General features: G+C 38.3%; 2 long non-coding RNA genes across 2 annotated transcripts in view; both read right to left on the minus strand.

Moving 5' to 3' along the window:
* LOC117200587 (uncharacterized) overlaps window positions 1-27,853 on the minus strand; it is a 66,834-nt gene that overhangs the window by 2,717 nt on the left and 36,264 nt on the right. The gene's annotated exons all lie outside the window — the stretch shown is intronic.
* Window positions 179-6,251, minus strand: LOC125965671 (uncharacterized). The gene is made up of 2 exons (XR_007479879.1): window positions 4,796-6,251; window positions 179-4,752 (listed from the first exon to the last, which is right to left on the minus strand). It is a non-coding gene; the product is annotated as an uncharacterized LOC125965671 (long non-coding RNA).

Raw genomic sequence — 27,853 nt, forward strand, 5'->3', positions numbered from 1 at the left:
CAGCCTCCAATCAGAAAATACCTGAATCTTTCCTTTTGACCACTCTACAGCTCAGATGTTTGCACACCCATGTTCACAGCAGCATCTTGACTACAGCCAGTGGAAGGTCCTGAAACAGAGGGTCTGGTTAGCTGTGTGCAGATTACTGTCCAACAGAAATGGCGAGATGATAATTGCGTTTTCTTTTTTTTTACTCCTCAATTTGTTAATATGGTGTATCACATTGATTGATTTGCATATATTGAAGAATCCTTGCATCCCTGGGATAAATCCCACTTGATCATGGTGTATGATCCTTTTAATGTGTTGTTGGATTCTGTTTGCTAGTATTTTGTTGAGGATTTTTACATCTATATTCATCAGTGATATTGGTCTGTAATTTTCTTTTTTTGTAGTATCTTTATCTGGTTTTGGTATCAGGGTGATGGTGGCCTCATAGAATGAGTTTGGGAGTGTTCCTTCCTCTGCAATTTTTTGGAAGAGTTTGAGAAGGATGGGTGTTAGCTCTTCTCTAAATATTTGATAGAATTCACCTGTGAAGCCATCTAGTCCTGGACTTTTTGTTTCTTGGAAGAATTTTAATCACAGTTTCAATTTCATTACTTGTGATTGGTCTGTTCATATTTTCTGTTTCTTCCTTGTTCAGTCTTGGAAGGTTATACCTTTCTAAGAATTTGTCCACTTTTTCCACATTGTCCATTTTATTGGCATAGAGTTGCTTGTAGTAGTCTCTTAGGTTGCTTTGTATTTCTGCGGTGTCTGTTGTAACTTCTCCTTTTTCATTTCTAATTTTATTGATATGAGTCCTCTCCCTCTTTTTCTTGGTGAGTCTGGCCTATGGTTTATCAATTTTGTTTATCTTCTCAAAGAACCAGCTTTTAGTTTTATTGATCTTGGCTATTGTTTTCTTTGTTTCTCTTCCATTTATTTCTGCTCTGATCTTTATGATTCCTTTCCTTCTACTAACGTTGGGTTTTGTTTCTTCTTCTTTCTCTAGTTCCTGTATGTGTAAGGTTAGATTATTTACTTGAGATTTTTCTTGTTTCTTGAGGTAGGCTTGTATTGCTATAAACTTCCCTCTTAGAACTGCTTTTGCTGCATCCCATAGGTTTTGGATCATCGTGTTTTCGTTGTAATTTGTCTCTAGGTATTTTTTCATTTCCTCTTTGATTTCTTCAGTGATCTCTTGGTTATTTAGGAATGTATTGTTTAGCCTCCATGTGTTTGTGTTTTTTATGTTTTCTTCCCTGTAATTGAGTTCTAATCTCATAGCATTATGGTCAGAAAAGATACTGGATATGATTTCAGTTTTCTTAAATTTACTGAAGCTTGGTTTGTGACCCAAAATGTGATCTATCCTGGAGAATGTTCTGTGTGCACTTGAGAAGAAAGTGTAATCTGCTGTTTTTGGATGGAATGTCCTATAAATATCAGTTAACTCTATCTGGTCTATTGTGTCATTTAAAGCCTGTGTTTCCTTATTAATTTTCTGTTTGGATGATCTGTCCATTGGTGTAAGTGAGGTGTTAAAATCCCCCACTATTATTATGTTACTGTCGATTTCCTCTTTCATAACTGTTAGCAGTTGCCTTATTTATTGAGGTACTCCTATGTTGGGTGCATATATATTTATAATTGCTATATCTTCTTGGATTGATCCCTTGATCATTATGTAGTGTCCTTCCTTGTCTTTTGTAACATTATTTATTTTAAAGTCTATTTTATCTGGTATGAGTATTGCCACTCCAGCTTTCTTTTGATTTCCATTTGCATGGAATATCTTTTTCCATTCCCTCACTTTCAGTCTGTATGTGTCCCTAGGTCTGAAGTGGGTCTCTTGTAGACAGCGTATCTATGGGTCTTATTTTTGTACCCACTCAGCAAGACTGTGTCTTTTGGCTGGAGCATTTAATCCAGTCACGTTTAAGGTAATTATCGATATGTATGTTCCTATTACCATTTTCTTAATTGTTATGGGTTTGTTTTTGTAGGTCCTTTTCTTCTCTTGTGTTTCCCAGTTAGAGAACTTCCTTTAGCATTTGTTTTCTAGCTGGTTTGGTGATGCTGAATTCTCTTAACTTTGGCTTGTCTGTAAAGCTTTTGATTTCTCCATCAAATCTGAATGAGATCCTTGCTGGGTAGAGTAATCTTCTTTGTAGTTTCTTCCCTTTCATCACTTTAAGTATATCATGCCACTCCCTTCTGGCTTGTAGAGTTTCTGCTGAGAAATCAGCTGTTATCCTTATGGGAGTTCCTTTGTATGTTATTTGTTGTTTTTCCCTTGTTGCTTTCAATAATTTTTCTTTGTCTTTAATTTTTGTCAGTTTGATTACTATGTGTCTTGGCATGTTTCTCCTTGGGTTTGTCCTTCCTGGGACTCTCTGTGCTTCCTGGACCTGGGTGGCTATTTCCTTTCCCATGTTAGGGAAGGTTTTGACTCTAATCTCTTCAGATATTTTCTCGGGTCCTTTCTCTCGCCTTCTCCTTCTGGGACCCATATAACGTGAATGTTGTTGCGATTAATGTTGTCCCAGAGGTCACTTAGGCTGTCTTCATTTCTTTTTATTCTTTTTTCTTTATTCTGTTCCACAGCAGTGAATTCCACCATTCTGTCTTCCAGGTCACTTATCCGTTCTTCTGCCTCAGTTATTCTACTATTGATTCCTTCTAGTGTATTTTTCATTTCAGTTATTGTATTGTTCATCTCTGTTTGTTTATTCTTTAATTCTTCCAGCTCTTTAACAAAAACATTTCTTGCATCTTCTCAATCTTGGCCTCCATTCTTTTTCCAATGTCCTGGATTATCTTCACTATCATTATTCTGAATTCTTTTTTCTTGAAGTTTTCCTATCTTCACCTCATTTAGTTGTTTTTCTGGGGTTTTATCTTTTTCCTTCATCTGGTACGTAGCCCTCTGCCTTTTCATCTTGTCTGTCTTTCTGTGAATGTGGTTTGTGTTCCACAGGCTGCAGGATTGTAGTTCTTCTTGCTTCTGCTGTCTCTGTATTGTTTAAGCCACTGAATTTTGGCGTTATTTGTTATGTAGTAGTAGGTAACTAACACAAGTCACCTACTCCTACACAGGGTTAAATCTCAACCTGGGATCCTGGGCAGGGAGTGAAGATGGTGTTAGTTTTAACAGGGATTGCTGAACAGGTCATCACTTTGGACAACTGAATAGTACTCTGATCCTCTAAATCGAATATTTAAAGCCAAAGTGAGAAGACACCTAATGTGTAGCAACAGATTCAATAATATTTTTGATCAGGAATACTTTATGTCTTTTCTCCCAACATAGAAATCTTAATAAATGATGTTGCCATTTCTTCATGTTGACGTTTTATGTACCGTTTCTTACCTTGTATGTCAGGTTAAGGAAGAAGAAAAGAGTCGAATGTATAGAATTTTACAAATTCTAAGCCTGTACAAGTTCCTGTTCATAAGGTTTGGAGGGCTGTTTCATAAATTCTACTGCAAACACCAAGACCTGAAAGTAAGGGCTATTTTGTTCTCATTCTGTTTTATACAAGGATGATTCAAGGCAGATAACAGAAGACAAACTTTGGCAATTTGGTCAATTACTGATTCACCTTCAAAAAGTTACTCCCATTGGGTTTGTCCTAGGTCTGAATCCCTACTATTGGATTCCACTCCTTTGATTTCTATGATGCTATGTCAGCACAGTGGAAAAAAGAAAGAAAACAAACTGCCAACCACATCAAAGGATTGTGCAGACGAACTGGGGGCCCATCATTGTAGTCTGTTCTTAAAGTGACAAAATAAGTGACTTCCCATGTGACATTGAGAAATCTCTTTGATGTGATTGGAGAAAGAGTCAGAAAAGTCCTTCTGACAAACTTGCATCTGATCTGATCTGATCATCCTCTGCTATTTTGGGTGCTTGTTTTTGAATCCTGAAGCCCTTTATGGCATCTCCTATTAAAATGTAGATGTACCTGGGAGGAATCTTATTATTATTTGTTATCAATAAAAAGTAGAAAGTAACCAGAATGAGTTATCAGAAAGTCTTCTAGGACATGTCATCAGAAGCAGCAGATACATAAACGTCTCCCTCTAAGTCATGGCCATAGGCAAAGGACTGTCATCAACTCTAACAGCACACAAAGTGTAATGAAATCTACTAACAAAATTCTGCTGATAGGGATTTTGCAACCACATATAAGGTGAAGCCTACATTCACATTAAATTCACATTTGAATGTGCATGAATGATTCTTTTTGTTGTCTCATTGCTGTGAATTCATTTACTGCCCCAACACAGAGCTGCAGAGTTCTTTAAAGGAATGGGGAAAATTGAAAATATGGCAGCATTGATTGTTGTACCCAGAATCAGGTTCTGAGAACTCAGTAAGGCATCTATGATAGGAAAAGGTGTGTTGCCCCACTTCCAGCTTCTCCATTCTCAAAACTATGGTAAGCAGAAAAACTTTGTTACTAATTACTCTTATGGCTGAGAAGTGATCTGTGGCTGTAAAATATAAAATACTAAGTTTGAAAGTGATTCAACTGAGTGGAAAGAAAGTCCACATCATCATTTTTCAACCCCTTAGAGTATCTACCTGTTAGATGAGTCAGGATTTCTAGAACCCAAATGTTTATTACGGACTAGTACTCTACTAAAAATTTCCACTGAGTAAGATGACATGTTACAAAAAACAATCTCATAAATGGATTCCCTTGTTTTTTTACTGAAATATAATTGACATACAATATTAGGTTAGTTTCAGGTGTACTGCATGGTGATTTAACATTTGCATACATTATGAAATGATCACCACAATACGTCTAGTAACCCTCTGTCCCCATAAAAAGTAATTACAGTATAATTGACCATATTCCTTATGCTGTATATTCCATCCCCGTGACTTATTATATAACTGAAGTTTTGTACCTCTTAATCCCCTTCACCTATTTCATTCACCTACTCCACCCCTTCCCCTCTGGCAACCACCAGTTTGTTGTCTGTTTCTGTGAGTCTGTTTTCATTTTGTTCTGTTCGTTTGTTGTGTTTTTAGATTCCACATATAAGTGAGATCATACAGTGTTTGTCTTTCTCTGTCTGACTTGTTTCACTTAGCATGATGCTTTCTAGATCCATCCATATTGCCACAAATGGCAAGATTTCATTCTTTTTTATGGATGAGTACTATTCCATTGTGTATATATGTAGAGCTATGTATACATACATACGTTCATACATACATACATACCACATCTTTATCCATTTTTCTGTCAGTGGGCACTTACATTGCTTTCATATCTTGGCTGTTGTAAATAATGTGACAGTGAACATAAGGGTAAAAAAGCTTTTCAAATTAGTGCTTTGTTTTTTTCAGGTCAATATCCAGAAGTGAAATTCCTGGATCATATGGCAGTTCTATTTTTAATTTTTTGAGCAGGCTCCATACTATTTTTCACAGTGGCTGCACCAATTTATAATCCCACCAACAGTGCACGAAAGTTCCTTTTCTCCATCCTTGCCAACATTTGATATTTGTTGTCATTTTGATTATAGCCATTCTGAAAGATGTGAAGTGATGTCTCAATGTGAATGTGATTTGCATTTCCCTGATGATCAGTGATGTTGAACATCTATTCACGTGTCTGTTGGCCATCTGTATGTCTTCTTTGGGAAAATGTCTGTTCAGGTTCTCTGCCCACTTTTTTTTTTTTTTAATTAATTAATTAATTTATTTGGCTGTGTTGGGTCTTCATTTCTGTGCGAGGGCTTTCTCTAGTTGCGGTGAGCGGGGGCCACTCTTCTTCGCGGTGCGTGGGCCTCTCACTGTCGCGGCCTCTCTTGTTGCGGATCACAGGCTCCAGACGCGCAGGCTCAGTAGCTGTGGCTCACGGGCCCAGTTGCTCCGCAGCATGTGGGAACTTCCCAGACCACAGCTCGAACCTGTGTCCCCTGCATTGGCAGGCAGATTCTCAACCACTGCACCACCAGGGAAGCCCTCTGCCCACTTTTTAATTGAGTTTTCTGGTTTTTTTTTTAACACTGAGTTGTATGAGTTCTTTGTATATTTTGGTTTTGAACTCCCTATTGGTGATATGATTTGCAAATACCTTCTCCCATTCAGTAGACTGCCTTTTTGTTTTTTTGATAGTTTCCTTCACTGTGCAAAAGCTTATTAGTGTCATGTAATCCCATTTGTTTATTTTTACTTTTGTTTCCCTCTCCTGAGGAGACAAATCCAATAAAAAAATTGCTAAGATGGATGTCAAAGAGCTTACTGCCTATGTTTTCTTCTAGGAGTTTTATGGTTTCAAGTCTTAAGTTAAAGTCTTTTATCCATATTGAACTTATTTTTGTATATGGTGTGAGAAAGTAGTCTAGTTTCATTCTTTTGCATATAGCTATCCAGTTGTCTCAACGCTATTTATCGAAGAAGAGGCTGTCTTTTCCTCATTGTACATTCTTGCCTCCTTTGTCACAGATTAATTGGCCATAAGTGTGTGGGTTTATTTCTGGGCTCTCTATTCTGTTCCATTGATCTCTGTGTGCATTTTTGTGCCAGTACCATACTCTTTTGATTACTGTAGCTTTGTTATTGTTTGAAATCAGAAAGCATAATACCTCCAGCTTTGTTCTTTCTCAAGGTTGCTTGGATTATTCAGGGTCTTTTGTGTTTCCATACAAATTTTAGAATTATTGATATTTGTTCTAATTCTGTGAAAAATGCCATTGTTATTTTGATAGGGATTGCACTGACTCTGTAGATTGCCCTGGGAAGTATGGTCATTTTAACAATCTTAATTCTTCCAATCCATGAGCACAAGATATCTTGTTTGTATCTTCAATTTCCTTCTTCAGTGTCTCATCATTTTCAGAGTACAGGTCTTTCATCTCTTTGGTTAGATTTATTCCTAGGTATTTTATTCTTATTGGCACAATTGTAAATGGGATTGTTTTCTTAATTTCTCTTTTTGAGAGTTTGTTGTTAGTATATGGAAATGCAACAGATCTATATTAATTTTGTATCCTGAAATTTAACTGAATTCATTTATATAAGTTCTCATAGCTTTTGGTGGCATCTTTAAGGTTTTCTATATATAGTATCATGTGCAAATAGTGACAATTTTACTTTCTTCTTTCCAATTTGGAGGTCTTTTATTTCTTTGCCTTGTCTAATTGCTGTGTCTAGGACGTCCAATACTATGTTGAATAAAAGTGGCAATAGTGGGCATCCTTGCCTTGTTCCTGATCTTAGAGGAAAAGCTTTCAGCTTTTCACCATTGAATGTGATGTTAGCTATGGGTTTGTCATATATGGGCTTTATTCTGTTGAAGTAGGTTCCCTCTCTACCCACTTTGTTGAGAGTTTTTATCATAAAGCAGTGTTGAATTTTGTCAAAAGCTTTCTCTGCATCTATTGAGATGATCATATGATGTTTGTTCCTCAGTTTGTTAATGAGGTATATCGTGCTGGTTGATTTGTGTCATAATGGATTCTTATGGATCTGTTCTTAATTGGTTTGCTGAGTTAAATTGTGCAGTACTTTCTCTGCATAATCAATGAGAAAGCTGTGATGTTTTTTTTCCAGCCTGGGGAAGGAGGTCTGGGTGAAGATTCAAAAATTCTGTCTTTACCTTGAGGCTCTTCTACTTTTTATATAGCCAGCCTTCCAGGAAATACTAATATAATCCATTTGGGAAGTCTTTATGAAGAGGTGATTCAGTAGGAAAGAAACATTTATCCTTTTATGGGAAAAAAATTTTTTTAAGTATAGGTAAATTAGGAAAACACTATACTGGGTAGTATAGGAGAAAAAATGTTTGATTTAAAATAATACAAATTATCATCACAGTGCTAGCAATAGATCAGCAATGGCAAAATGAAATTAAAGCTGCAAACTTGGGAGCTAAAATAATATCAGATTTATCTTTTTTCTGAGGCTTTCTACTGAACTCCAGAGTTTCTACTTTGATAACTGCTTGGGTTGCTAAGGACAGAAAATAAACCTATGACTCTCCTCAAATGGGCAAGTTATAGAAGAGCCCTGCATAATTCTGAGTTCCCAAAGGAGTATACCTCACACACAAAGGTCAGGATACATGTCTAAAAATAAATGATAAAATTTAAAAAAAAAATTTTAACTTTATTAAAAGAAGGCTAAAAAAGGCATTTTGCTTGTCTGTAACTTGTTGGGCAGAATAGAAAAAAAAAAAATCTCCCATGATAATCTGTCACCCCAAGCTAGCATGTGAGTTTCTGGTGTGAATTAATGTTACTCATGAGATCCAAAATAATCTCAAATGGAAAATTTAATTTAAAGTGGTCTCAGCTTATCGGGGTCCTCGGGTATCTAGGAGGCACAACCTGAATCTTCCCCAGAAGAACTCCCCTTTAACCCAGGTCTGGAAGCAAACCCAAAAATTCCAAGAAAAATTACCTCCCAGATTAAAAGCAAATTCTCAAAAAAGCAAACGAAGAAAAAGAAAAATACTCAAGGAAATAATGCAACGTGAGTGAGAGCTAGCTGAAAAATCAGAGCAGTAGAATCAGAAATTAAAAGCCTTAAGATATTGAAATTATCAGGCATAGAATATAAATAATCTTATGTAAGTTGTTTAAATAGAGAAAAAAGAAACTTGAAAATATGACCAAGAAACAGAAAGTATAAAGAATCAATATGCAGACATCAAAAAATAATAAAACCTGTAGAATTAAATAAATCAATCTCCTTATAAAGAACCATACGTATAAGTCACTGGATATGAGGCTGCAGTGCAACAGGAAAGGATGGGTTTTTCAATAAATGGGACAATTGGTTAATCGTTTGGAAAAAATATGTATCCAGACTCCTTCCAGACATAATAACAAAACAATTTCAGATATTTAGTAAATCCAAATGTGAAAGGCAGAACGATAAAACTCCATGGCCCCAATTCACAACTGTTTGGGCAGCTTGGCCTCCAGCAAGGCTCAGACTGCATGATCTCTACTGTCCTAACCCCTGGCAATTCTTAGAGTAGGAGGTTGCCTATCATGATTAACACACCATTATAATTTCCTCCACCTCATAACTTCTAAGTGCACACCTTTACAACCAGCTTTTGTACAATGTGATTCTGTCCGTAAAATGATCTTTACAAACATGTATTCATTTAATCTCCATTCTGTAAACAAGACGATTGATGTTCAAGATCATTCAGTTGATACGTGTTAGACATTTTCCACTTAGTCAAGGACGTTTTGTAAAAATTCTTAAGTCATATCCACACATCCCCATCGTATTTCCTTAGTTGGACAGGAAAATTCTTAAAAGTGGAGTCCATATTTTTTCTTTAGTTTCTGTCCGCAGTGTGCCATAGAGCTGTCAGTGTGCAGTATGTAATTAATAAGTGATGTGTGAGAGATGGAAATATTCTGCAGTCTTGTTAGTATTTGAGCACCTAAAAGCACATCATTCTGAGCAACGACCTGAATGACTAGCATGTCATCTCAACTCCAAAAGATGTCTCATGAGCATTCTGCTTTCTCTGTAAAATAAGCTTTTAACTTATTAAAAAGCCAGTCTTTTGAAGGAAGGACAGGTAACATGTAAGTAGACTCGAGTATAAGTAGACAAATGTTTCTTTGTATTAATGTCCCTGCTTAAAAGAATAGGAAAAGTTCCAATGTCTGCTTCTTAGTGACTAGCTGTGATTTTAAAACATCTACACTATACAGCTTCAGTGCAATAGTATACAAACAGGCACAACAGAAAATCAGATACAGCAATTCACCAAGAAAGTATGTTCTCCTTATCTAATCAGATTCATTATCTTTCAATATGATGCTATCAGTAAAAGATAGGAGCTGAGCAAGGGCAGAGGTGGTCATCATTGAAAGGAGATTTTTCCAAAGACAAATTCAAGGTCCCCAAAAACTGAAAAGAAATGCCAGTATTTTCATTACTAGATCTTTTTCCTCTTGACTATAAAGAGATTTATATGTGCCCTGAAAATTATTGTAGTTAAGAGGCTCTTTCTAAGGTGAAATTTAAAGGGAATAATCCAGACATTTTGGTCACTAAATTTTATGTGATGTCTTTTGAAGGGTAAGAAATTAAAATCTCATTCTCATTAACATAAATATAGTTCATTTTACCCTAAGACCAAGCAGTTACAATTGTCACTGTAAAAAATTTTTAACATCCCTTTACAGTTCTGAGACAGCATCAAAGTAATTATCAGTACAGGCTATTCCAGATTCTCATCTTCAAAGTATCACAGCTCCAACATTCATACATCAGCCATTCTGAGAGTACATAATGTACCTCCATCATGATCATATAGGTTTTTTTTCAGTGACAAAAACTGGAAAATCTAAAAAATTTCCCCACTATAAAATGTATTATAGAAATACTGTACCCCTGCTTCTTCCCTCTATCGTCTCCCTTGGGGAAGAAATCACTACTCCCAGCTAGAAGCACTTCCAAGTAACAAAGGAACTTAAGAGGATCTTCCAAGAAATATACATACACATACACACAAACATACACAGACACACACATGTACTAGAACTTTCTGTGTAGTATCCTCTGAATTGGTGATCATAAAATGAAATACAAGTGTTTTCACCCATAGATCTCAATCCTAACTGTCCAAGTAAACTTTTTGCATTTGTTTCAGAGAAACCCAACTTGTATAAACAGCCTCAGTTCTCTCCTAAAATTTTATATTTGCAAATTTGTTTCCAGGAAATCAATCTGTCTTCTTTATTTTTTCCCTCCCTTCCTTCTTTTTCTTTTTTATTTCTTTTCTTTCTTTCTCTCTCTCCCTTTAAATTATTTTTTCCACCAGGACTCTTTAGAAATAGCATTCATTATTTATGATTTAGTAGACATATCCAAAAAAGACAAGGAGCAGGACATTTTCAAACATTACCTTCTGATGAAGGCTGTTCACGAGAAAATCAGAAATATGATAAGAGCACATCTGGAAGGAATTGAAGAGAGCCCTCATAAAACAGAGAGCCTTCATCTAGTATGAAGTAATGTACAGAATGTAACAGAATGGTTCCCACATCTGAGCTAACTGAAAAGGGCTCTAAGAGGGTGTTGACTTTCTAAATGGATGGAAACTAATATCTCTCTTCCTATCAAAAGATTGCTGAGCTACAGAAACTTAATCCTGCTCTATGCTGACAGTGGGCTTTGGGGCCTCCATAGGTAAAGGGAGGTACCTATTTAAAGCTCAGACAAGACTGACGTCAGGAAGTTGGAAAGACAAGAGAAAAGGGGTGAGAAGAGAGGGATGTAGATTGTTTATCTCCATTTCATTAATATCTTTTTCTGAAGTTTTGTCTTGTTCTTTCAGTTGGCATATATTTCTCTGTCTCCTCATTTTGCATGACTCTCTCTGTTTGTTTCTACGTATTAGGTGAAACACCAGTCTTAAAATGGTAGTCACTGAAAGACAGGGGGTAAGGTTTGGTTATTGTGCAGTGCCCTGTGGTTAGTAGCCTGCCAGATCCTGTCTCTCCGATTTTTTCAGTCCTGTGGGCCCCAGAAATGCAAGCCCCTCTGGCCACCAGTACCAGATATTCAAGGGTCCATGAACATCTGTGTGCTGGTGGCCAGAGGGGCTTGCATTCACCTTCTGCACTTTCTGGATCTGGTTGTACAAGAGCCATGGTAGAGGAGTGCTGGGCTGGAGTGAGGCTGTGTGCCAGGTCTGGCGAGGTGGGGCACAGGGGAACACTGAGGTGGGGGAATAGATTGAGGATGCAAAAAATTGTGCTTGCCCTCACCGGGTTAGTGAGGCAGAAGGAGAGTAAGAAAAATGGTGCCCACCAGTGCCTCTGTCCCTGGAGAGATCTCCGGTAAACCCCTGCCCCTTGGTATATGCTCTGAAATAGTCAACAAATCTCTCTCACTTCTGGCCCCGTACTTCTCAAGCTAGCACCTCTGCACTGGGATTCAGAGCAAATGAGTATGTGTGAGCTCTTCCAGAGCAGAGTCTCGGTTTCCTACAGACTTTCAGCTCTCCCAGATGGAAGTCCTGGTGGTCTTCAAAGCCAGTCATTTCAGGGGCTTGTCTTTCCACTGAAGGTCCCATAGTCTGGGGTGCCCAATGTGGGGCTGGAACCCCTTGCTTCCCAGGGAGAAGTTCCGTATTTCTGATGTTTTTCCCACTTGTGGGTTTCTGTACCAGGGGTAGGTGTCCCAGCAAATCCATGTCTCTTGCCCTCCTATCCATCCTGATGTGGCTGTTTATTTCTTATTTCTCCCTTGTTGTGGAAGAGCTGTTCTGCTAGTCTTCAGGTTTTTCCAGAGAGAATTGTTCTATATGTAGTTGTTGTTTTGATGGGTCTGTGGGAGAAGGTGAGCTCAGGATTTCCTATCCGAATAAACTTTTAATTTTACAATATATTTAGATTTCCAGAAAAGTTCCAAAGATAATACAGAGATTTTCATATACTCCACATCCAGTTTCCCCTACTAACATGGTATATTTGTCATTGTTAATCAATTCTAATATATTATTAACTAAAGTCCATGTTTTATTCACATTTACTTAGTTTTACTAATGTCCCTTTTCTGTTCTAAGATTCCATCCAGGATACCATATTACATTTAGTTGTCATGTCTCCTTAGGCTTTCTTGGGCTATGACATCTTCTAGAATTTCCTTTGGTTTTTATGACCTTAACACTTTGGAGGAGAACTGATCAGGTATTTTGTAAAATCACCCTCAGCTGAAATTTGTCTGACATTTTCTAGTGATTACATTGTGATTATGGGTTTAGGGGGAAACACCCACAGAGGTAGAGTGCCATTTTCATCACATACTGCCGAGGATATGTACTATCAGCATGACTTATAACTGCCAACATTGACCTTGATCATTCAGCTGAGACAGTGTTTGTCAAGCTTCTCCATGTAACATTATCCTTTGTCCTCTTTTATGTACTCCATCCCTTCAGAATAAAGTCTCTATGTGAGCCCACACTAAAGGAGTGGGAAGTTACACTCCACTTCCTTGAGGGCAAGTGCTTACACAAATTATTCGGAATTCTTCTCCACAGGAATTATTATTATTTTAGATCAAACAACATTCATGACTCTCAAGCATAATCTGTGAGACATCATGTCTACAATATAGAGTGATTGTGACGCTTCACTTTGGGCCATGTTCTCCTCTACAGCAGAAGAATGACACATTTCAATTCCTTCTGTTTCTTTTCCAGGAGCTCCAACACTCGTTTATATGGGGAAGTGGAGAGACGGGCTCTTCTGAACATGACTACACAGAAGGTAACGTGATTTATTCTCCTGACATTGAACTATCCCCTAAACCAACACACACAGAAGAGTATACTTTGCTTTGTTATTTTTTTAGTCTGAGATTGTCTCAAAATCATTCCTTTTAATTCACCTAGAGACTGCTAACCAAGGTAAATTAGGTTTTTACTTAAGTCTAATCTAAAGCTCATGTGCTGTAACACAAGTTATTTTTCCCCTTTTTTACTTTCATGATCAAGTCTAGTTTATTGAATATTATTAGGTATAGTAGTCAAGGTGCTCCAGAGAAACAGAACTAATACAAATGTATATATATCAAATGTTATATCTATACATATTTTATATATATTATATATATTATACGTATATCTAATGAATTGGATCACATGATTATGGAGTCTGACAGAGCCCAGGATCTTCAGGGTGAGTTGGTAAGCTGGAGACCCAGGAAAGCCAATGGTGTAGTTCTAGTTCAAAGGCCAGCAAGCTTGAGGCCCAGGAAGAGACAGTGCTTCAGTTTGAGTTTGAAGGAGGGGAAAAAAAACAATGTCAGGGTTCAAAGACTGTCAAGTGGGGGAACTCTTTCTTATGCGGGAGAATCATACTTTTTGTTCTATTCAGATCTTCAACTGATAAGATGAGACCCATCCACACTAGGAAGGGCAACCTGGTTTACTCAGTCTACCACTTTAAATGTTCATCTCATCTAAGACCACCCTCACAGAAACAACCAGAATAATGTTTGACCAAATATCTGGACAAGTTGACACATAAAATTAACAATCACACTAGAGTATTAAATTACCAAGACACCCAGAGAGTCTATATAAACTTAACAAGTATTCTGCAACTTTATAGATTTCAGATTTCAGCTTCTAAGACATATGGGTGATTTTTTTCATTGTAAAGGGCTGCAGTAATAGGTAATAGGACACCTAAAAGAGAGAAAGATGTGTTATTATTTTGATCCCAAATCTATGCCATGGATAACAGTGCTTTACAACAAAAACAAAAACAACAAACTAAAGACAAAACAAAACAAAAAACAAAAGGAAAAGACAGACAAGAAAAATACTATGAAATCAATGACAAGAAAACAAAGAAGCTCAAAATACCTCTTATAAATGAAAGAATTTCTCATGTTTTATTTATTAATCTATTCGATAAATTCATGCCAGTCACTCTTCTTGGTGCTTGGGAGACAGCAGTAAATAAAGCAGAGGAAAGACTCCTCAGAGAGCATACATTCTCACAGGGAGAGACTGACAGTAAATAATAAAAATGTACTTGCTAGCAGATGACAAGTATTATGGGAAGACAAAGTAGAGCAGAAGAGGAAGGATCACAAACACTGGTAGTTGAAGAGATGCAACTTTAAATAGAGAGTGAAGGTGAGCTTCATTGAGAAAGCAGTGTTTGGACAAAGTCTCAAAGGCAGTGAGTGAAGTAGCCATGTGCATATTTAGAAAGATCGTTCAGGCAGAAGACACACTCAGAACAAAGGACGGGGCACAATGTACATTTTGATGAAAGAGGTCAGAATGGCTGGACTGGAATGACTATGACTGAGACAGTAGTAGGAGACAAAGCCACAGAGGTGGTGTGGTGATGGTGATAGATGTGCAGGAGAGAGAATAGATGGGGCTTCGTAGGCCACTAAAAGGACTGTGCCTTCTTTCAAATGTCATTCATGCTCAAATGTTTCTGTTTACTTAAGAACATGGAGCTTTGCTTCCCTGGGGTGGTCTTTGAGTATAGCCTGTAAAGATGTTATCACTGTGTTTGATTTGCGGCTAAACTTCCAAATATATTCTACAGATTAATTTATCATACGTAAACTAAGGTATGACAGAAGTCACCAGCAATTGGAGTAGGAAGAAAGAAAGAGGAATAATAGAATTCTAGAATTTATAGTGAAGTCATGCAAAGCCATAAGGTTGCTCACTTCCACCTGCATAATACAAAGCTTCTTCCTGTGACTTGCGTGTTTGTAAAGTCAGATGCTGAAATTTAATTTGAATTTTAGAGATTCATTCCACTGCTTTAAATAGCTAGTCTTTATCTTTAAGATTTAGGAGTTAAATTTTTGTGTGTGAGGAATCAACTAGGTGTTGAGGGGGAAAAAAACTATCCTAATCTAATTTGAAAGTCAGACTGTAAATCAAAAGTAACTACCGTATAGCCATGTAATTTCCAGATAATAATTACATTTTCATAAGATATTTTTCAAGATGAAGCATTTTATATTCTCAACTTCATAGCAACTCTGATTAGCAAATATTATTATTGCACCATTTTATGGTTGAAAAAAATAGAGATTAAACAAAGTAAAGTAAAAAAATCACTCTTACTGTGTCTCTATTTCAAATATAGATCTTGAGATTTTTCTACATCTACAATGAGTATTAATCTTTCTCTCTCACTATGCAGGAGTGTTGTAGTTTAAAGTGTTTGAATACATTTCAAAGAAAACATGGATAAAAATGTGTATATTGCCTATTGTGTGTAAAATTTTTCAGCATACTTTATACTCATTTTTCCTTAAAATGATATAAAATAAATATTAGAGGGTGTGGCCAAGATGGCAGAGTAGGAAGACCCTGACCTCACCTCCTTCCATGGGCACACCAAAATCACAACTACTTACAGAGCAACTGTTGATAAGAAAGACCTGAAGGTTAGCAGAAGAGATCTTCTAGAGCTAAATATATAAAGAAGAAATTGCAACAACATGGGTAGGAAGGAATGTGGTAGAGTTAAGACCCATACCTCCGGATGGGCAACCCACAGACAGGAGAATAATTACAATGGCAGAGGTTCTCCACGAGGAGCAATGGATCCAAGCACCACATCAGGCTCCCCAGCTCATGGACCTGAACCAGGAAGATGAGCCCCCAGAACGTTTAGCTTTGATGGCAAGTGGAGCTTACTTATGGGAGAGCTAGAGGGCTGTGGGAAACAGAGACTCCACTCTTAAAGGGTGCACACAAAATCTCACACACTCTAGACCAGGGCAGAAGCAGCAATTTGAAAGGAGCCTGAGTCAGGCTTACCTACTAATGTTGGAGAGCTTCCTGGCGGGACAGGCGGCAACTGGAGCTCACCTAGGTGACATAGGTACTTTGGGGAAGCTCGTTCTACCATAAAGACAGTGGTGCAGGCAAGTGTCAGTTTGGAATCTTCCCTCTACCTTATTAGCGCTGGGACCTGGTCTCACCCACTAGCCTTTAGGCACCGGTACTGGGATGCTTCAGTCCAAGCAGCTAGTCAGGCAGGAATACAGCCCGCCCACCAAGAGGCTGGCAGCATTAACACCCCCCTGAGAACCCATCTGACAGGGAACCATGCCCCAACCACCAGAGGACCCAGGATCCAGCCCTGCCCACCAGTGCCATGGCACTAGCTCCATACCACCAACCAGAGGGCCAAGACCAGTTCAGAGACCTCAGGGACTGGCTCTGCTCACTAGTGGGCCAGCACTAGCCACAAGACCCAGCTTCACCCACCTGTGAGCAGGCACCAGCCCCTGGATCCCCTGGTCTCCAGCCCCGCCCACCAGCAGGTAGTTACCAGCCCCAGGACCACCATAGTCCTGCAGCCTTCCCTATTAGAACCCAGCCCACCTACCAGCAAGACTGCACAGTCCTGGGAGCCACTGGCCCCAGCCCTGCCCACCAGCAGGCCAATACCAGCTATGGGACACCTTAGGCCCCTTAGCCAGCCATGCCAAGATTAGGTCCCTCACATCAGCAGGCTGACACCAGCTCTGAGAATTCCTAGACCCCAGAGCTAGCCATGTCAGGAACTGGCCCGGCCCACTAACATACAGACGCTAGATCTAAGACACCAGACCACAAACCCCAGAACCTGGTTCCATCCAACAGTGGGCCAGCACTAGTCCTGGAACCCCCTTCCCCCAGGGCTCCACAGCCAGAAGCCTTGTGACCTGACCGCATCCACCAGTGGCCGGCAGCCTCGGCACAAGGCAGAGCCCGGTAACCAACCAGATAGGGGGCCACCCATGCCTACCAGACCACCCATAGTAGTCATCTTGCTACAATAAAATGGCCCATGCAACCCACATAGGGAGCACCACTAGAGCATATAGCCCTGGTCGCCAGAAAGGAGTGCACTGCTGGGACACATAGGACATCTCCTACAAAAGACTATTTCCCTCCAACGCTGGGAAATGTTTCCTACCTACCAAATACATAGAAGTAAAAACAGTGAATCAAGCAAAAAGAGGCAACAGAGGAATATGTTTCCAATGAAGGAACAAGATAAAACCCCAGAAGAACTAAGTGAAGTGGAGATAAGGAATCTACCCATTAAAGAGTTCAAGGTAACGATTGCTCAATTTGCTCACAAATTGCTCAAAGAACTCGGTAGAACAGAGTGAACAGAATGAAAGGTTAGAAATTTTTGACAGAGTTAGTTAGAAAATATAAAGAAGAACCAAACAGATAAAGAATACAATAACTGAAGTAAAAATACACTAGAGATAAATTAGGAGTTTGGGATTAGCATATACACGCTACTATATATAAAACAGGTAAACAACAAGGACCTACTGTATAGCACAGGGAACTATACTCAATATCTTGTAATAACCTAGAATGGAAAAGAATCTGAAAAAGAATAGATATACATGTATAACTGAATCACTTTGCTGTACACTTGAGACTAACACAACATTGTAAATTAACTATACTTAAATAAAAAAAATAATAAAAATACACTGCAAGGAATTTTCACATTATTAGCCCTATATTACAAAAAGGTATTCAGTTATTTTTATTATTTGAATACCATCAATAAAATGTGGATGGAAATTTGTTTTCTTACTTATTATATAAGATCTTGTGTAATATCCTTAGCAAATCATAAAGCATAAAATAGTTACTATTTGTTCCTTCACAGGAAATGTTTTTAAACTGGTGAGTTACTGAATTGAAATCCTCACTGAAAACTGAGGACTCTAAGAAAAAGTGTTTATTGTCATAAAGATGACATCAAAGGCCCACTGAGTTTTCACACGGCCTTATTTTAAATCAGAGCACCAGTGCCATCAACTTTTATTAGTATGTAAAAGACAAAAAATAATAAAACTTTAGGTTCTACATTTTTACGGTATTTTTCTTATGCTTGATTATATCACTGAAAAATGCTTTGTATTCAGTCTGGACTACATAAAATTTTTAAAAGATCCAGGTACGTAAACTTTCCTATTGACTAATTAAGAATCCCTAGCAGAGGATATTATGGTAGAGACCCATTCAGCCATCCAGGATTGGCACTGAAGTACCTGCTTTTCATGAACAGCTTTGTTGAAATGAATCCTCTCGTAGCAAACAGTTATCAAACATGATGCCTCTTGTTCAACGTACATGACTACATACAGCAGGGCTGTTACATCATGGCCATTTGTACTTGGGAAGAAACCATAAGAACAAAATCTTCCTGAGCTCCTAATGTGCACCTGAAATTATTAAACAGAGTAATTTGTTTACCAGTGGTGCCACCACTTTACTCTAAACTGGCAAATTAACACAAAAAGGCTCAAAGACCAAGAGTTGAGGGGAAAGAATCATACTAAAACACTGGGCCTTCTGAATGAGTAGCTGTTCGCACGTATTGAAGTTATTTCCAAGTGAATAAAATGAAATTCATATAATTTTAATTTTGTCAAGTGGAAAAATGCAATGATGGATACACTGTTGATTAATAGTAATTCTCAATGAAAAATTATCATAAATGGAGACTTTTCTAACAGCTGAGATCCCTTGGTAGCACTGGAATAGCATACAGGCACACGTTGTTTTATTGCACTTTGATTTATTGCAATTTGCAGTAAAATCACAGTATTTACTGTATTTTTTTTACAGTTTGAAGGCTTGTGGCAACCTTGCACTGAGCAAGTCTATGGGCACGATTTTGCCTATAGCATTTGCTCACTTTATGTTTCTGTGTCACATTTTGATAATTCACACAACACTTCAAACTTTTTCATTATCATATTTGTTATGGTGATCTGTGATCAGTGATCTTACACTGTTACTATGGTAATTGTTTTGACACTTTTGGGCAATATTTTTAAATTCAGGTATGTACATTGTCCTTTTAGAATAAATGCTGTGGCACATTTAAGACTACAGTGTAGTGTAAACATAACTGTTATATGTACTGAAAAAAACAAAAAGTCCATGTAATTCACTTTATTTCAATATTGGCTTTATTAGGGAAGTCTGGAACTGAACTGCCACATCTCTGAGGTATGCCTGTAATTGAAATTCTATTTGAAAGATATTCAGGTTAATCAGATAATGTTTACTACTTTAGTCAAGCCACTGAAAAAGATACAGTCTCATGTCCTGTATTTGTCGAGAAGAAGAGGCTGCATTTTTCCTAAAAGGCAAAAGTTACCATGAATAAAATGATCACATCGCTTTCACCTGCATATCACTATCCAGTTGACAAGATGCTTTAGACACATTTTCTCCCCTGAGTCACACCACCTCCCAGGCAAGAAAGATATAATTTCTATTTTACAGATGAATTAACAGAGATTCTGTGATTTTCCCAAAGTTTTGTTCTTTGTAGGAGAATCAGCTCAAAAACAGATCTCAGACATTTAAGCTATTGGTCTTTTTTTCTTTCTAAACAATTATTCTAATAACCACCTGTTTTTGAAAAGGAGAACGTTCCATCTCCATCTGACTCAGACACATTGATTCCTCTCACACCTCTTCCTGGCTCTTGCCTTGGCTAAAACACTTTACAGAGAGCTACTAACATTGTGAACTCATTGCTGAATGTGGTAATTTAGTATAATTTCTCTGATGTGGTTGGCTTTTTTTATATATGCTACGATAAGACATAGCCATCCACATGTTAATCCTGGACTATGGAATACACGGTATGTTTAGGTTGGTTGAGGGGTGTTTCTTTTTTTCTACAACTGGCATGCCTGTACATACAGAACATCTACCTCAATTGTTAATGATACCATGTATAGGAAAGCAATTTAGATGCAATAAAACACTTCTAGGAAAAACTATCTGCATCAAAATCATCTGTTGATTATAATAAAAATGCAGTTTCTTTGGCAATATCCCAGAACTGTTGAATTAAAATCTCTCTATGTTGCATCCAGGAATATGGATTTTAAACAACGTTTCTAAGAAATGCTTACTGAAATTGAAGTTAAAGAATATTGGAAGAGGTAATCTGGCATGAGTATTGAGTATCCATGCCCATTTTTGTTGGATATGACAAGAATGCAAGTCCCTGATCATTCTTTATTCAGGACATTTCTTAGGGCTATGTCTCTACCAAGACACAGAGGCTCACTATGAAAGCTGTGATTCCCCAAGTTTACAGTTTTTGGACTCTGAACTTGCTGCAAGGATAACATCTAACTGGGCCTCGCCCCCTCACCTCATGGAACTTCACTGCATGCTTGCTGTGCTGTAAATAATAAGTCATTGTCTCTGATCTTTGAGTTTCAGACCATCTGCCAGCATCCATGCAGCTATAACAAGCTAAGTTATTAGCTCATAAGTAGGGTAAAATCCCAGACCCTGGTAGAAAACCACAGTATCATTCAAATGTGACTAACAAGACCAAACCTGGTTTCTAGTAGAATGCTTAACTGAAATACAGAGTAAACCCCAAATGTTTTGTATCAGAAACACACATGAGCCTGTATGCAAAAGACATCCATCTTTTTGCCCCAACCTCCTACTACAAACTCATTTTATGATATTTAAAGAGAGAGGGCATCACTGAATTTAATTAGCTCTTCTCTATCCCTGTTAAGAAACACAGAAAAGCCAAAAGGCTTTAAAAAAAAAAACAGAGAAAAATAAATAGCGTAGAAAATGAATGAAAACTGAAAAGAATTCTTATAGATGGGTCAATAGTATTCTTATAATGTTTTTTGAAATTAACCCACTAAACAGTAGGAAGAAAACAGAACTCAGGTGGTCTCCTTGCCCATAGTGATAAACTAGCACCAGATCACCAGGGAACAGAAGAACCTCTGCCACAGTCAACAGCATAGCGATTTCAAGGTGTTCAATTATTCAAGTGGAATGTAGTTACACGGAGTCCCGGTGGCTATTATACTTTTTTCTAAATTTACTTTATTGAAGTGTAGCTGATTTACAACGTTGTGTTAGTTTCTGCTGTACAGCCAAGTGATTCATTTATACGTATATATACATTCTTTTTCATGTCCTTTTCCATTACGGTTTATTGCAGGATATTGAATATAGTTCCCTGTGCTATACAGTAGGACCTTGTTGTTTATCCTTTCTCTGTATAATAGTTTGCATCTGCTAATCCCAAACTCACTCCCAATCCATCCCTCTCCCACTCTTCACCTTCCTTCTTGGCAACCACAAGTCTGTTCTCTATGTTTGTGAGTCTATTTCTTAGATAAGTTTATTTGTGTTATATTTTAGATTCCACATATAAGTGATATCATATGGTATTTGTCTTTCTCTTTCTGACTTACTTAATTTAGTATGCTAATCTCTAGGTTCATCTATGTTACTGCAAATGACATTATTTCATTTTTTATGACTGAGTAGTATTCCATTGTATACATTTACCATATCTTCTTTATTCATTCACCTGTCGATGGACATTTAGGTTGTTTCCATGTCTTGGCTATTGTGAAAAGTGCTGCTGTGAACATAGAGGTGCATGTATCTTTTTGAGTTATAGTTTTATCTGGATATATGCCCAGGAGTGAGATGGCTGGATCATATAGCAACTGTAGTTTTTTGAGGAACCTCCATACTGTTTTCCATAGTGGCTGTACCAATTTAGATTCCCACCACCAGTGTAGGAGGGTTCCCTTTCCTCCACACCCTCTCCAGCATTTATTTGTAGAGTTTTGATGATGGCCATTCTGACTGGTGTGAGGTGACATCTCATTGTAGTTTTGATTTGCATTTCTCTAATGATTAGTGACGTTGAGCATCTTTGTATGTGCCTGTTGGCCATCTGTATGTCTTATTTGGAAAAATGTCTATTTAGGTCTTCTGTGGTGGCTACTGTTCTTGATATTCCAGGTTCCTGTTATTACAGGGAGGAGAAGTAAGCGTAGTCCTTCAGAGCAGGCTCCAGTGATAAAGCAGAAAGAAAACACCAGTGCAAACTGAGGAGCAGAATATAAGGTAGCTTTGAAGAACATGGTGTAGGGGGGAATAAGGAATAAAAAGAGATTTCAGAAGGAAAAATACAGAGACACTCACACCCAGGGAGTACCAGGTTTTATCTGATGAGTCAGAAAGGAGCTCTGCGGTGGACTGGACCACCATGCCCCAGCTCTTGTGGATGACTTGATGCTTCGACTTATCTGATGAGAGGACTGAGGTTAAAGTAATAGTCTCCCCCTGTCTGAAGCTGTAAGAGGGCAAGGTTCTCAAAGTTACCAGGGGTTGGGGAAGACGAAGGAAAAGACACTAATCAGAGGAAAACTGTCATGTCCAAGAGTCGGTGAAAGCCCTAAAGGAATATTACCGTCTTCTAAATGTTTTCTATTTGTCGTCAAAACGAAATCAGTTCAGACATGTCTTCATTAGGGTGTGAAGAGAACTTTATCTCTCTGACCAGATAAGCTTCCTTTGCCACCTCAATTTGTGCCCTGTAACTTACTGCTGAATCTAAGAGTAGAAGTTTTGGTTTGACAGATTATTCCTCCTCCTTCTTCTTCTTCTTCTTTAGTAACATATAAGAGAGTGAAGGCCTATGACATATTTCACGTTTTATTACCATTCACACTCAAATATAAGAAGTTTGTTTTTTAACAGTTTTTCACTTAGAAAAAAAGCAATATAGAATATTCTGTTTTACTTTCTTAAGTTTTTGTATTTGCTAAAAAAAAGTATCCAATAAAGGCAAGTTAGAATATCACCTTTTATTTACAGTGTTATTTAAAGATAGATGGCAAACTTTGCTTTTGAACTGACTGTTTTCCTCAATATAACGCACCTTCAAGAAGGAAGCATTCCTGCAGTTTTATTTTTAAGTGGCAGTTCCTCACATTCAGCTACTGTATCTCACCTAATGAATGACCTGATGCAGAAGAAAATGTGGAGAACTGCTGTAGAGAGATAAAATGTGGAGATTAGAATTAAAGCAAAGACTGAATAATTTTCCCACTGCTTTTCACTAGCAAACAGGGCTCTTTTCTCGTGGAGGGAGTAAAAATCATATTAGGATATTCCAGTCATGGGACTTTTTTCATGGCACCAAAAGTTACAGGAATTTCAATTACCCAAGCTTGTGTCAAGGCTGTGATTTCACAAGGACACTTTAAAAAATTAAAGCAGTAATAAACCTGCCAGAAAGACTTTACATGGGCTAAGGCTAAAACACTGTATCATCGTTAAGAACAACATCTTTCTACCCATACTGGATGGCAAGCCTTGGTACACTGGAAATAGAACATCAAGAATAACCTACATTGAGAAGAAAAGATAAACTATGGTTACTTGCTTAGCTGCTGGATGAAACTAGACCATCTGTGTGTAAAGAGAATCTCTGTGCAACTGACTATATAATATATAAAGTGGGCAATGGAAAGAAATTAAGGGTACAGTCTCTGTCTTTACATAACTTCTAATTCAGAAATCAAGATTGACAAACAGGAAATCATCATCACCGTCATCATGATTATATAAGGTAAGGTAGACCTGTAATAGCTTACAAAATAATTGAATATTATAAGCTGTGGTAGTAGAGGCTGCTACTCACTGTTAGAGGGGCTGGTATAGGGCTTTGAGGTAGGTGTCTTGAATAGGCAGAAGGAAGATATTGGAGAACAGTGTAAAAAAGACATCTAGATTAGAATAAGTTTGCAGAAGCGTCGGATGTGCAGAACACATACTGTAATAGTATTTGTAAGGTAAGGCCTGTTTTATGGTATGGGAAGAAATGAGGCTGAGTAGAAGTGAGAAAGGTAAAAATAAAAGGATTTTTTAAAAAATTTATTTTATTTATTTTCGGCTGCATTGGGTCTTTGTTGTTGCACATGGGCTCTCTCTAGTTGTGGCGAGCCCGGGCTACTCTTTGTTGTGGTGCACGCGCTTCTCATTGCAGTGGCTTCTCTTGTTGTGGAGCACGGGCTCTAGGCATGCGGGCTTCAGTAGTTGTGGCTCGCGGGCTCTAGAGCATAGGCTCAGTAGTTGTGGCACACGTGCTTAGTTGCTCCACAGCATGTGGGATTTTCCCGGAGCAGGGCTCGAACCCGTGTCCCCTGCGTTGGCAGGTGGATTCTTAACCACTGCGCCACCACGGAAGCCCTAAAAGGATGTCTTTCCTGGACTCCAGACACATGGCTGTAAGTTTGATGTTAGTCAGTGTAGAAATAGTATGACCTCTGAATTAATAGAAGACTGAACACAGAATCCAGAGTCCTAAGGGATGAGAGTACACTCAGGAAAACAAACTGGCACTAGATATTTCAAGACAGTAGATTCATTCCAGGATATTAGGAACCTATTATCGTGGGGTAGGAGGGTGAAGAAGGAAAAGTGAATGCTGAGGTAGCCAAGGGAAATATCTTTGGGGTAGAAAACATTTCATACTCTGCAGCTAGGAAAACAAAATGCAAAGGATTGGGTTTCAGAAATTTAGAGAGGTCATGTAAGGTGATTTCAAACCACAAAGGAGAGAGCATTAGCCAGCCGCTGCAACACCCTGTGGTGACATCTGATGGGCTTGGCTCCAGGAGTGGTAAAAGAAGCTGGAGTCTGTGACCAACTGCTGGTGTTGGGACAAAGAGACACAGTTGGTGTGATAATACTGGGAACAGCAAGAAAGTAGGAAGGTGGTATCTTCTCTCCTTTTGCCATCCACTCGCCTACTAAAGCCCACTCTTCCTAGAACTGAACAAAACTCTACCTGACAAAAAAAATCTGTGAAATGTAGCTCCAGCTTCAGAGAGAAGAATGTAAAATGTGGACCTTGCCTGAAAGACTATGCATGGATAAATAACAGACATGCAGGATGTCTTTCTGGATACAAACTATTATGTATAGAGATACAAACTATTATGTATAAAATAAGCTACAAGGATATACTGTACAAAGCTGAGAATACAGCCAATATTTTATAATAACTATAATTGGAGTGTAACCCTTCAAAATTGTGAATCACTATATAGTACTTATGTTGTACACCTGTAGCTTATATAATATTGTACATAAACTGTATTTCAAGAAAAAAATTCAAGAAAAAAAAAGAATGTCTTTCTGTACTTCCTTAATGATTAGATGTTGAGTGATAACCTATGAAAAGCAATAGAAGTGAAATGCATTATCTTCAATTGATATTCATCATACCCTTGAGAACTCAAAAGAAGTGGGCTGTTGCTTCCTGGCCTGGCTAACGTTTCTGATGTGTGTTCAAGTGTTACTTGAGAACAGCAAGGCAACTGTGAGGGAGGTCAATTTTTAAAACTCCCTGACTTAAGGATTTTCACTTGCTTCTGCCATGGATTTTCTCTTCTTGCCTTCCTCAGTTTGGGACTATTTCTCTATCTCTCTGACCCCCTTCCCTGCTCATCGATATAAATGATTGAAGGCATTCTGTTGATTCCCATTTAATAACCAGCAGCATGGATTGATGGCCACATTAAGGCTGTGTGCCTGGGAGGAAAGGAGTGGACATAGTGCTGGGCAATGAGAGCCAAGGAGAAATAGCTTATTACTTTCTCTGTTAGTTTTGTTTCTATAGTAGAAACACATTGGAAAAACAAAGTATTAATATATGAGAATGGTAAACCCATATATCTAGATATTAGTCTTAGACATGTATAACAAACTTCCTTCCTTTTTTCCTTCTTTCTTTCTTTCGTTCCTTCCTATTTTTTCCTTAATACCTGCCTTCCTAGTTTACCTTAGCAATTGTATTTAAAGTCTGCTGCTAGGGAACATGGAAATATAAAAAATAAGAAATGGCCCCTGATGAAAAGAACTTTATAGTATTATTGGGTTAAAAAGGCTTGTAACCAGTAAATGGAGAAAAGTAGTTGCTCATGCTAATTTCTGCAAAGACAGACAATGAGAGAAAATGTCTGGAAGGCAGGCATGAGATGAGGAGGGAAGCAGGGGGAACTGAGGCTGAATGAGTAACAGAATACCGGTTGTGTTGAATTAGCTATTATCCTGAAAGCAACAGGGACTCACTGAGGGATCTTAAGCCAAAGAATGATATGAGATTTGAATTAGAGAAGGACAACTCTAACTGAGGAAGGAATAAACCAGAAGGAATGAGACAGGAAGCAGAGATGTTAGCAAAAAGACCACTGTAAAAATTCAGACGAAAATGTCATTGCGGTGTCTGCAACGGGCCTCAAACAGGACAGTATATAAGCAGCCAGTCACCACTAAGATGTATTTGCTGCCTGATATGTATGGGGGAAAAAGGGAGAAGAGAGTTAAGTTTCCTGCAAGAATATGGGTGATGAGTCAACAGGCAGGGGATTGATAAGGCCGCAGTGCATTCCCTGTTCTGTGCAGAGCATTGTAACACTGGACTCCATTGCAGAGGGAACCACAGAGAAGGCAGGAGTGTTCTAAAATCTCAGGGATGTTGGTACTTGGCTTTTTATTGGCCCTTGGGAAACAGTGTTCTGTCAGAGAAGCATCTTCTGAGAGAAGAAATAGAGTCCAGGTGTAGCCAGGATACCCAGCGACAGAGTGGACTCCCGGGGGCACATCAGATGCCTGGTGGTCTCAGCAGGAGAGCACCAGCAGTCAGCAGAGGGGATTTCTCTGAGAGCACATATAAGGTATCCTCTAAAAACTTCCCCAAATATGTGGAGATCGAGGCTCTGTAGTTCTAATAAACAACCAGATGATTCTTATGTGCATTACAATTTGAGAACCATTAACGTAGATCTTGTCTTGCTGTTGAAATATTTACTGTTCTTTAGCTGGTACCTCTCTTGCCTGTTTGTGTTAAACTAGCAGCAACAATAGCCAGACTTTTCTTGATGCTTCATGTTTTAATGTTCTTCTGTCTCTTAATCACCTGTTCCTAATGGGAGAGGCAATTATACCTGACTTCCAATAAAAAAGTCACCAGGGACCATATTAAAGATCCTTACCTCACCTACAGATTCCCAGCCATGCTGCATTTTTTGGGCTTACTTCTTAAGGCCAAAGTCCATATCCAAAGTATCTGGACCCCAGTGACATATGATAAAGCACTAAGGGAGCATAGATAATCTATCAAACTACAGCTAGGACCTACAACCATATGCTTGTTGTTACAAGCATAGCTTTTCATTCAAATAATGTCTCGGTTTTGACGGGTAATCACATCTCATCCTTTTAAGGAGCAAATATATAAATTTGCTGCCTTTACCTTTGGAAAACTCATACTGGAAAAGTCAACTCACGTAGTCTGGAAAGAAGGGCATAGGTGTTAATGGCATGTAGGGCACAGAGCACGGGACACATCCTTAAAACAGCAGAGTTCCTTAGTAGCTAGGCAGGAAGAGAGAACGCTCACACTTTGAGATTCCTCTGTGTTCTCTAACCAGTTGAGAAGGCAAAATAGGAAAGAGTATCGAGACAGA

Source organism: Orcinus orca, chromosome 10, assembly GCF_937001465.1.
Source record: "Orcinus orca chromosome 10, mOrcOrc1.1, whole genome shotgun sequence".
In the NCBI taxonomy this organism is placed as follows: domain Eukaryota; kingdom Metazoa; phylum Chordata; class Mammalia; order Artiodactyla; family Delphinidae; genus Orcinus; species Orcinus orca.